This window comes from Pan paniscus, chromosome 10, assembly GCF_029289425.2.
Source record: "Pan paniscus chromosome 10, NHGRI_mPanPan1-v2.0_pri, whole genome shotgun sequence".
Classification (NCBI taxonomy): domain Eukaryota; kingdom Metazoa; phylum Chordata; class Mammalia; order Primates; family Hominidae; genus Pan; species Pan paniscus.
Window position 1 is genome coordinate 105,706,959 of NC_073259.2, and position 12,041 is coordinate 105,718,999.

Below are 12,041 nucleotides of genomic sequence, written 5' to 3' on the forward strand. Positions count from 1 at the left end.
TGTCTCCCATGGGCCAGGCACTGTGCTAAGTGCTGAGGTTATCACAGTTGGCTCATTCACCTATTCACCTATTCTTTCCAGGGCCTGGTACATAGTAAACATTCAGGAGACAGTACAGTGTAGTGATAAAAAGCACGGCAAGTCCTGCACAAGTTGCTGAAAACTTAAACCTAATTTTCCTCAACTGTTACAATAGTACCTACCCCTAATGTTTACTGTAAAAATAAAAGTGAGATACTCATATAAAGCACTTAGCAAGGTACCTGAGATCCAGTAAGTGCTATATAAATGACAGCTATCATCATAATAAAGCAACTACTTAGGTTTACATTCCTAGACGTAGGAGATTGTCCTGTCACAATGGATAGAGGGAGCTCATCCTTTCTTTTTCTCTTTTCTCTCATTCCTCCCCCTCTTGCCTCCCATCGCCAGTGCCCTGATGATTACAGACATATACAGCAGCATCTTCTGGGACCCTCTTACCCCAAAACTCAGCTTGGGTACAGAATTTACCATGATCTCTGCCAGGCCCTCCAGGTACCAGATGTCCTCTGTCCGATACTAAGCAACTTTGTACCCTTTCTATTCTCACATGAAAGAATTACAATGTCCCAACGGGCAAAACTCATATCCAAGCACAAAACACTTCATTTTAGAAGCAATACTGAAACTGTCTGGCTATGAACAATGTCCTTTGTCCCAGGATTACTGTTTCTTTTTCATAACTGCTGATCAAATTAAGACTACAATGTGAGAAAGTAGAGGATAACAGAAAAAAGACGACAAAGCACAGAGAATTCTTTTCGCCTCCTTACACGGCCAACTGCATAAGGCTAGAAGCTAAAGTAAAATTGAAAGAAAAGAGAAAGAAAGAAGACCAAACTGATTAGGCACTGGTATGCAGTTTAGAAAACCTGTTTAACTGAAGTTTTAAAAAAGTGCTGGGGTGGTTCCTGCTACTGAATTTGAAAATTTATCTTCTCAAATAAAATTTGCTTTGTCACTCTGCTGCCCTCTGTCCTGTCTCCAAGTCACCCTAATGCTGGGTCAGTAGTCAGAAATGTGCCTCCTATTTCCATGTCCAGAGTCAGTGTGATGCTGAGCTAGTGACAGTCGCAGTTCCAGGGCCATTAGGAAGAATCTTACCCCAAAACACGGGCTTTTGTTCAACTACAACTCGGTTTATTTCAGATTCATCCATTTTGAGTTGCGTGGCTTTGGCCAGTGTTGAACTCTGAGCATGTTTCACCATCTGTAGAATGAGTATAATACCTACCTCACAATGTAATTATGAGGATTCCATAAGATACAGTATATTAATTGCCCTGCACATAGTAGGTGCTCCACAAATAATCTTTCCTTTCTCCTTGATGCCTGAGGCGTGTTACTTTTGTTTTTGTTTTGATTCCTGTTAAAATGCAAATATCCATAAAAAGGGTAACTCTTTTTTTAGCTGCTAGCAGTCATTTGCTCCTGAATAGATTTCAGATTATTTTTTTCCTGAATAAGCACAGGCCTTTATAGAGAAGGTGAAAGGGCAAATGGAATGCATGGGATCCCTGGAGAAGGTAACTCCTGAGTGTGGAAGAATTACAGAATCAGGAGAGTTGGAGTTTTACGACATCATACCTCCTTTAAAAGCTTATCAATATCTGATCCCTTCCTTCCTTCCTTCCTTCTTCTTTTCATTCTTTCTCTTTTCCAATTTTGATGTTGCAAATGATGGTGGTAGTATTGTCCAAAGAAATTCATGAGAAGTCCAAAAAAGTGATCCGTTTCTTAAACACAGAATTAAAAGTGTCCTGGGGTTACTAGTAGCTGTGGACAGAGCCATAGCTTACTACCTTGGGTATTTTTTGTATCTCAACTCTTTGAGCAATTTTCAAGTGCTAAAGAAAGAAACATACATAAACACACATGTGCACACGACACAATGTGTGGCTTCATTTATTGACTTATTATATACCAGGTACTAAGTATCTTATGCACATTATAGTTTAATTCTTCAAATTCATGTATAAATTGAGTTTACTTCAATTAAAATTTTCAGAAACTGAATTCAAACAACCCAATACAAAAAAGGAGAATTTATTGACATATGGAACCCACAACTCCAGAGACGCAGCAGGATCCAGGGACTTAACTCTATCTCCCTCAATCTCCTTTTGTTTTTCTCTGTTAGGTTCACGCTTCAGCAGGCTCTTTGCAAGGTTTCCAGCAGCTTCAGGTCTAATTCCTATATGCTTAGTAACTCCAGCTCCCAGAGATCATCTTTCCCAATAATTTCCTAAAACATCTTTAGTAGGACTCCCACCCTGTGTCACCACCCTGTGTCACATACAGGACCTTGAAACAGATCCATGGCCAAGGGGTTAGAATGCTCTGATTGTCCGGTTGTGTAACAGATATTTCTCCCCAGGAGCCAGAGGTGGGGTTATCCCCCAGAACCTTATGTCTTGAGAGTAGAAAGTGTGTCCTTCCAAAGATAATTAAAGAGCTGATACCAAAAGAGTGGAAATGGTGCCCAAGCTGGTGAAAACAAGAGATGACTGCTGCAAAATTCTAAGAGGTAGATATTATTGTCTTGTTTTATAAATGAAGAAACTGAGGGTTAAAGAGCTTAAGTGATCTACTCAGAATCACAGAGCTGACAAATTACAGAGCCAGGACTTGAGCTGACATCTTTGCCAATTTCAAGGTTCCCACTTTTATCCAGTGCTATGCCACACAAACTAGAACTTGACACTGCATGAAGCAGGCATCCTGGTGAAGTGTTAGAAGAAGGTCTTTAGATTGAGAAAATTCATTTTTGTTTCTTTTTAAAGACAGTCTGAAATGAATGTCTCTCTGTCTCATTTCTTCCTTCTGAACAGATAATGTCTCTTCCTATCTTGACAGGCAAAGCCTGGATGCAAATAAATTCTTATTAGTAAATTTGGGGTATATTTATCACTTCCAGCTTTTTTTATTTTTATTTTTAAAGAAGTGAGAAATTCTTCTCAGCAATGTCAGCTCTGTTAAACTGAAAAGTCTGAAAATCTAAGTGTGGCAGCCAGGAGTCCATGGTGGGGATAGATTTTTTTTTTTTTTTCAAATTCATTTCTACATTTGTGTTAAGGTCAGTGTATTCACTTCACAGTAGGGAAGGATGAATTTTGACATTTTTATAAGGGTGATTGATTGGTTTGTGTCCATTTGTGAGACTCTACATGGCAAGAGGCCATGGCTAATGGAAGAGGGGAGAAAAACAAAACAAAACAAAACAAAAACCTATTTTTGTTCAGAAGGCTGCCTATCACCATTTTGGAAGGAGCCCAGAAATATTGAACATGGATACAGATCTGAGAAGAAGATAGAGACTGTTTGACACACATCAATTAAAGTACAAAGCGGGAGGCTATTGACGGGAATTTTATTTGAATTATGCATCCTGGCAGCCTTGAAAAAGTTACCCATCTCCCCCAAATTTCCTACCACTTACTGATTAACCTTCTGTGTTACTGGTGAGGAAGCATTACAGAGGGGTGAAATTCACAAAAAGGCAGCATGCTGGACCCTCCTCCTGGAACTCTCTTGCCTGTACATTATAGTCTTCATTTGAAGCTCAATTCAAATGAACCATCCTTAGGAAGGTGAGAGGTTTTGTAAGTTGCTACACTAATACTATAAGTTCTGCCCTTTGGCCTCCACATAAGGATAATCAAAGAACCTATAAATTCTTACTTTGTGACTTCCTGGCTAAACTCTAAGTTTGATGATACTCAGGGACAGGTGTATCTGCTTATCACTCACTACATCACATGTGCTGAGCACAGGATGTGAGATTTATAGTAGGCACTTTCAAATATTTATTGAATGAATGCATGAGTGAATGAATGAATGAATGGCTTTTTAATCATTTCAATGTCTGCCTTTTGAGTTGTGGCATAAACACTGATTCCTTCCTTTCTTTCCAAGGATGAGCGTGGCTTCATTTAAATTGTTATGCTTACAGATTCGTGATAGAGAACCATATCACTAATTTGATAACGGGGAAGCAATTTCCTTTAAAAACAGAATAGTGTTCCTTGGTGATCCACCACATTTTTCTGCGATGACATCATTGACTATTTAACCACAGGGAAGCTTTCCTGTGAACTCCAGGACTGCTAACTTCTATAAATTCCTGTGCATCAGGCTTTGTTTTAGAAGGTGGAAGACCTTTGTATGAATGTCAACAATGGCTATCCCAACATCATCAAGCTGTGCACTCTAATGACAGTGATTTCAGGTTTGAGCATTCTATGACTCCACTGATATTTCCATGGGACCTAGAGATGGAAATCACATGTTCCATTGGCTCCACAGGCAGTTCTTGGAGTCAACACATTGCATTTCTCAGGGATTCACTAGGATCAAGTGAGCCTAGAAGGGTAACATCTAATACTGTGCTTTCTGTTTGGGGCTTTCACTTACATACTATTATACAGGGACACAATTATTAACTTATGGCTATTCCCAGCTTGGCCCTCTGCAACTCTTTCCCACAAAGTCAGTACTGACTTGTGGGATCAGCTTTTCCCCTCTTCCGTTCTAATAATTCCCAGAGGGGTTCCTTAAGTTTCTATGTTGCACAGTCTGAAACGTAGAGCGAAATCTGGGAAGGGTTTATGGCTTTAAAAAGGGGCTAAATCAAAGTGTACTCCTCAGAGGAATTGATATTGAGGGACAAAGAGTGTGATGTGTAGAAAGCACCTTCCTGCTTTCTCACATGCCTTACAGTGTGGGATGGAAGTGCAAAGAGAGATGAAATATGCAATGAGGAAATGAATGGGACATTCCTGGAAATGACAAGATACCGAAAAAGTAGATGATGATTAGAGTCGCTAGTAACAGTTTCCATGAGTTATGTACAGCAGTGTGCTTTATGCTTTTCAAGAGACATAGGATATTTGGAAATTCTATTTAGAATGTGTTACTTCGCTTGGGGTGCTGCAGGTAGGGAATTCACCCGTAATCCGAGATGACAGTGGGATCTACATTGACAGCATCCTGTCTGTGCACCCTCTCTCACTCCTCCTTGTGAATAAATAACTTGCAAACCACATCTTGTGATATAAGATCAGGCTGCTGCTGACTAGCCAAGGGGTCTCCATCTGACTTGGGCCCTAGGAAGTACATTGGGAAGTCCATGGTTCTTGTTCTTTTTTTTTTCGTTTTTTTTTTTTTTTTCAGGCAGAGTCTTGCTCTGTCACCCAAGCTAGAGTTCAGTGGCATGATCTTGACTCACTGCAACCTCTGCCTCACAGGTTTAAGTAATTCTCCTGCCTCAGCCTCCTGAGTAATTGGGATTACAGGTGCCTGCCACCATGCCTGGTTAATTTTTTTTTTTTTTTTTTTTTTTTGTATTTTTGGTAGAGAAGGGGTTTCACCATCTTGGCCAGGCTTGTCTCAAACTCCTGACCTCATGATCCACCCGCCTTGGCAGGGTTCTTGTTCTTAATGGCTGCTTCATAGGAACCTCATGGACTTGCCTCAATAACCCTGTACTTCTCCACCCCAAATCATCTCTTAGAATGAAGTGTGTTTCCAGTCTAGTGTACAGCATGTCTTGTGCCCTTTTCTAAATGTTTCCATTCCAAAATTCAGACGATAGTTAATTTGCACATATATTCTTTACAGGTCTCACCTCACTCCTGTCTTTTTTTTTAAAAAAAGACAAAATATTATTTATTTAATAGACAAATAAATATTATGTGTATTTCAGTGCATAATATGATGATTTTATGTATGCTTTATGGAATGGTTAAATGAAGTAATTAACATATGCATCACCTCACTTTTGTGTGTGTGTGGCAAGAATACTTAAACTCTACTGTCTTAGCAATTTTCAAGTATACAATATGTTGTTATTAAGAATAGTCACCATGTGGTACAATAGATCTCTTGGACTTATTCCTCCTACTTAAATGAAATGTTGTATCTCTGATCAATATCTCCCCAACACCCCCTCCCCCAGTGCCTGGTAACCACCACTCTACTCTCTGTTTCTGTGAGTTCATCTTTTCTAGATTCCACAACTGAGTGAGATCACAGAGGTTTTCTTCTGTGATTGGCTAGTTTACTTAGCTTAATGTCTTCCAGTTCATCTGTGTTGTTGTAAATAGCGGGTTTCCTTTTTTAAAAAAGCTGAATAGTATTCCATTGTGTATGTGTACCACGTTTTTTCCATTGAGCCATTAATGGATACCCAAGTTGATTCCATCTCTTGGCTAATGTGAATAATGCCACAACGAACATGGAAGCCCCACTCCTGTCTTCTTCAATGGCACAGCTCTTCCTCCTTTCCCAAATTCTGTTCATTTTCTCCTTCCCTTTTCACCTATAAACATGGAATCTACCATTCCTTCTCTTTCCCAGGAGCCCTGCCTAAGGCAAAGAAGAGCAAATCAGCAGAGAAGCTTCCCTTTCCATGGTTCAGCAACTATCACAGTATGTCACACATAGTAGATGCCCATTAAGTGTTTATTGAATGAATGGTTCTACTTCAAAGATTTGTGGGACTGAGTTCTCACAGTATCAGGTGGAGTGGAGAATTAAGTTATTAAATTAACCCACTTATAAGGTGCTCAACAGAATTGAATAGGGTTTTATTCATTCAGACAATGAGAATCCTGCCTAGGCTACAGGGCAACGTCGAAGACCCTGGTATTAACTCTTTGCCTCTTTCAGATGGATGAAGAAGCTGGGTTTGGATGACTCAAAGACTGGTTTAAATTCTGGTTCTACCACATCTTACCTATGTGACTTTAGGGAGGTGATGCAACCTTACTGATCCTTATTGTCCCCATCAGAAAAATGAAGGCAACAACGCCTTTCTCACAAAGTTATGTGAAAATAAAAGGAGATTAGAAGTCACAGAATGTGGCACCTGGTACATATTCGATAAATAGTCACTGCTGGTATTCATTCACTGAAGACTGTACTCTAGAATATTAAGTAGTAAATTGAGTCAAGTTACCATGGGTTCATTTTAAGGGAAACAATTTTTTTAATTAAAAAATTTCTGTATTACAAGAACGTTCCTCCCACCTCTGTCTGTAGCTCATCTGTTTTATACTGAAACAGTCTTACAATTGGAAAATCCAGACTCACCTTTCCTAGGCAGTGGCAAACTTCCTTTGTATAAAACAACTTCTCATAATCCTCTGCATAACAACTCCTTATATGCTTGGAGGCCATTCGTTGACATAAAACTCCACAAAGGAAAATTTTCATTTCATTTAACGTGTTTGTTGTTCTGCTAGGCATAATGGAAATAGGTCTATGGTCACAAGTCCCAGCATTCTGGGCCATTGCCCACAGAGGAAAACCATCACTAACTAATTAGCACCTTTGTGTGGGCCTGTGAAAGGGCTGCTGTGGTTTTTTGTTTTGTTTTGTTTTATTTCTGCTTTCATCCCTTTGGCAAACATCCCTGGAAGGCTAGTCATAAATGCTAATGAAATTGCAATTTCTGTTGGAAGATGCAGTCCCAGAATATTTGAAAGTGCAAAAACTCTCTTTGCTGTGTGGTATATTGTCATGTATATTAATACCCTTGTGAAACCTGCTTTTTTATATAAGTTAATATCAATTTGAAGAGCATTCATCAAAAAATAAGCAGTCTCTGACTTTTCTCACTTTTCTCATCATTAGCGGGGGAGCTCATCCTAATCACCTAGTGAGGGGAGAGTACATGGTCTTTATCCTTTGAGTTTCAAGTACCTTGGTGATAAGAACTACAGAAATATATGGCTGGATAGATGTGAACTGTCAGTCTCTCAAGAGGGATATACATATGAATACCTAGAAAATACTATACGATGATTCCAACTGACATGCTTTTTTAGAGCTTTGGCTTTGATAGGATGCAAGACCCACTAAAACCAGACAACTAAACACCAGGAACAAGCAATAGAAGAAGAGCAACATTTAATATTAATTTTCCAAATGAGCAAGTCAATCTCCTATGTTGACCCCAAGCAAAAATGTCCAGGGTGTCAGCAGCCTGAAATGTCCACACTCATCCTAAGACCTCATTTAGGGACATATGGAGGGAAACAAATATATACCATAGTTAATAAATGACAAGAACATTGGCGGCACGCTCTCTGAAGAGTGAATTGGTCTTGCTTGTTTCTTAAATGTAACAATTCCAGCGTACTCACCAATTTTAATTTTTTTGTAGTTGTTTATTCCACACTGCCCTGTTCCCTCACCTTATCTGCGACTACACACTGGCATCTGATACTTTGCTATAGAGTTTCAGGTCTTGACAGTGTTTCCCATCACAGTGTGAGAATTTTCTATTTTCCCAGGCCCTTGAGATCAGCTCTGTCTTTTGTGAGAAGGAGGCTTTTAAAAGACAGCTGAAGTGGATAAGCGCGGCATCTGGGCTCACCAAGGAGGAGGCTGCGCATGGGCTGCCAACCGCGGCATTAGCCTTGCTCCAGCTCAGCCCTGGAATAGCTTGTTTTGAGGGGCTTGGCTTAGGCCTATGGAAATAAAAAGACTTTTCAATTCTACCTGTCCCTGGGATGGGCCCGAGTTATCATTCAGAGAGCACACAAGGGCCCCAGCCAATAGGAAAACCAACAAAACTCATTTTAATTGTAGCAGTCAAGTCCCACAGCACAACAGTTTTAACAAGGTCAAACAAAACAGCTCTTCCCTTTCTAGTCCTCTGTTATTTTCGTGGTTTATTTATACATTCAGTAACAACACCATCAACAGCAATTTGAACTCTTCTCTTCTTGAGACATCGATGCCAGGGTGGACGTCTGAACAAGAGTTTTTGCATATCAGCCAACCAGATCGTTGTCCAGGTTAAGCAAGGAAAATGTTGTCCTGTGTGTAATACAAGAGAAAACCATTATGCAAAATCAATATCCCTTAAATACAAATTACTCTAATTAGGTTGGGACAGTGGAGGAACTGATCCATGAAGAAATAAACTAGCTTATTGCAATAATTATTTATTTTTTAAAAATAATCTTTAGTTAGGTGGTTCAAGGCATTTTGGAAACTCTTCCTTATACCCCAGAGCTGACTTCCTTTTACACTTCTGCTATCTGGGCTGCAGCAGAAGGACTAATGTTCATTAAAAAACTGTTAGAGGTAGCCTAGGAATTAGAAGCCAGCATTAATATGAGTCCAGGATGGCCCTTAAAGCATGGAGGGTGTGTGGCCTGGGGGTGTTTATTGCCTGGTTCTGTGGCAAGTGAGGCAGGGAAGGAACATTGGTATTATTTTTGGCTTAGGCTACAGAAAACATTAACCTTAATTTCATCATGCTAAACATAGCCAGCAAACACAAATGCCCCTATCAGAAGTATTACTTTCTACATGATACCACTGTGGAATAAAATCTTTGTTTTGACAGAGATGTTTGTGCATGGAGCAATCTTTGAGTTTTTGCTATGGGTGAAAAGCAATCCAATATGTGTAACCAAAAAGATGCAAAAAGATACACATAACAGAAGACCATTATTACATAGTCTTGCTCATGAAGGAAAACCTAATAAAAATGATACTGATGTTAAAGCACGTATTTTAGCAGCATTTGTAACTCTGTTCTCCAATGGGAACAATAAATGTGCTTTTAGCTGGAGCCATAACTTGCTCAAACATTTAAAGTTCTCCCAAATCCAAAGGGAAATAATGCACGATAGCTCCTTGGCATAATGGTTCGGTTGATAAAATGAAATGTTAGCCTGACTATAGATTGTGAAAGTAGAAAGTAGAAAAAGCATGGGTATGAAAAAGGCCAGGAATTTCATCTTGGCCCTGAATAGCATAAGAAGAACAAGAGAGAGAGACAGGAGACTGGAGGAAGGCTAAACGCTGTAGGCACATATGTATTCTGGAAGGTAGTATGATAAGCAGCTTCTGAAATGGTCCTTCTCTGTCCCTACCTCCTGGTTTTCACATCTTTGTGTAATTTCCTCCCCTTAGGTATAGTGGCTCAATTCTAATGAATATAATATGGCAGGAAAGACAGAATGTTACTTCCAAGATTGGTTAACAAAGAGGCAGTAACTTCTGTCTTGCTTGCACTCTCTCTGGTATTTCCTGCATGCTTTGATGAAGCCAGCTTCCATGTTGAGAGCTGCCTATGGAGAGGCTTGGGTGACAAGAAATTAGAGTGGCCTCCAGCCAACAGCCAAGGAGTGACTGGATGCTGCCAACACCACAGGAGTGAGCTTGGAAGCAGCTCTTTCCCCAGTAGAGAGTCTTGAGATGAGTACAACTCAGGCTGACACTTTGGTTGCTGCCTGTGAGAGATCCTGAGCCAGAGGACCCAGCTAAGCCACACCAGAATTCCTGACTCACAGACACTGTGAGATAATATGTGCAGTTGTCCAAAGTCATTAAGTTTTGGGGTAAATTTTTTACCCAAATATAGATAATGAATACCGTGGAAAACTGAAAATTCTATCAAATCATGCATCATTTCTGGAATGGCTCAAGCCTCAATATTTCTCTTTTTAAAGGATGAAAGCAGCAACAACAACAATCTTGTCTATGGCTGGGCACACAGACAAGACAAGAGCAAGAGTTTCTGCACATTAGCCAACCGGAATTTTGTCCAGGTTACGTAAACAGAATGTTGTCATGTGTGTAATACAAGAGAAAACCATTATGCAAAATCAACATATCCTTAAACACAAATTACTGGGCAGGAGTGGATGAGAAAGTTAGAGAAAAATGCAAGCAAGAGATAACCCAAAGTTTGCAGAAAAATCTAGACTACAGAAACATAGAGGAAGCAATAGCGAAGATGCCTCTCCTCTTAGAATAATAGTCCTGAAAGAAAAGCCAACATGCATGTTGCTAATTGGCCTCTGCTACCTGGTAATCAGCAATTGTCAACTGAAAGACTATCATCTCAGGAGAGGGTAAGCCAGGAGAGGTGTGGAGGGCAGGGAATCTGGCTGGAAGGTTAGGACAGAGTGTAGCAATAAAAGCAATATGCCACATCTGAGGCTACTGTTAGTATAGAACGGTGTTCAGAAACGTTTTGCTTTCAAGAAACAGATATTAAATATTTTAAGTTTTGTGGGACATATGGTCTCTGCTGTTGTAGTGTAAAAGCAGACAAAGACAACACAAAAGTGAATGAGCATGTCTGAGTTCCTATAAGACAACTTGCAAGAGTAGGCTGCAGGCCAGATTTGGCCCACAAGCCATAGTTTGCCAATCCCTGATATAGAACAAGGTATTCTACTGGTATAATAAATCCAAAAAGTGGAACTGAGGCCAGGGTCAGCATATCCAAGCCAACCAAGTAGGTATAGGTAAGGTGAAGAGTTCAGAATCAAGATCAGTAGGATGGCCCAGGCAGCTACTGTATCTGATCTTTGGTAGAACTCCTTGGTCAGAGTTCAGACAGGCCAAGAAAAGATGGGTGAGGATGAAGACCAGAGAGAATCTGGAGCTGAATACATAAAGAGCTGGTAAGAAGGAGAAAAGACTAACTTGGGTTCAAAGAGAAAACAGCATATGAACAAGCAAACTGCTGAGCTTATGTTAAGTACCCTTCTTTATGGACAGATAGGGACAGGATATTGGCTAGATGCTGCCTCCAAGCAAAATGGCGCTTGTACAGAAATGCGCAGCCTGCCCATTCTATAACAAGCAGCAGTTTCTTGTACATCTTCATTTATCTCAACCCTGGAGTTCAGCCCCCTCACCAAAAGTGCATTTTTTTATACTCCACATGGGTAATTTGTTTCTACATTTCTTCATATAATTCAAAAGAGCAGTTTGATTTGGGACACTCCCTTTAGACTCAGAGAATAAGACTGTAATTCATCTTTTATGCATTTCTGTCTTGCATGCCAAATGAAATTCAAATTGTCATTCTTTGTTCTGAACTAAACACCATCTTGAAATTGTTTATTCTTATGGTTTAAAATAATTCTGATTCTAGATTGCTCTTCTATCTTGGGAGAACAACACACATTTAAAAAATTAAAAGATTAGTTTTCCCATTAAAATATCTTTCTTTTAGGCAGAAC

The 12,041-nt window shown here is 39.8% G+C and overlaps 1 long non-coding RNA gene across 1 annotated transcript in view; it reads right to left on the minus strand.

Moving 5' to 3' along the window:
• Positions 1–7,980: 7,980 nt before the first annotated feature.
• Positions 7,981–12,041, minus strand: part of LOC134728452 (uncharacterized) — a 617,625-nt gene continuing 613,564 nt past the window's right edge. Inside the window, exon 3 of the long non-coding RNA XR_010108867.1 lies at positions 7,981–8,868. This is a non-coding gene — a long non-coding RNA (uncharacterized LOC134728452). The remainder of the gene's footprint in view (positions 8,869–12,041) is intronic.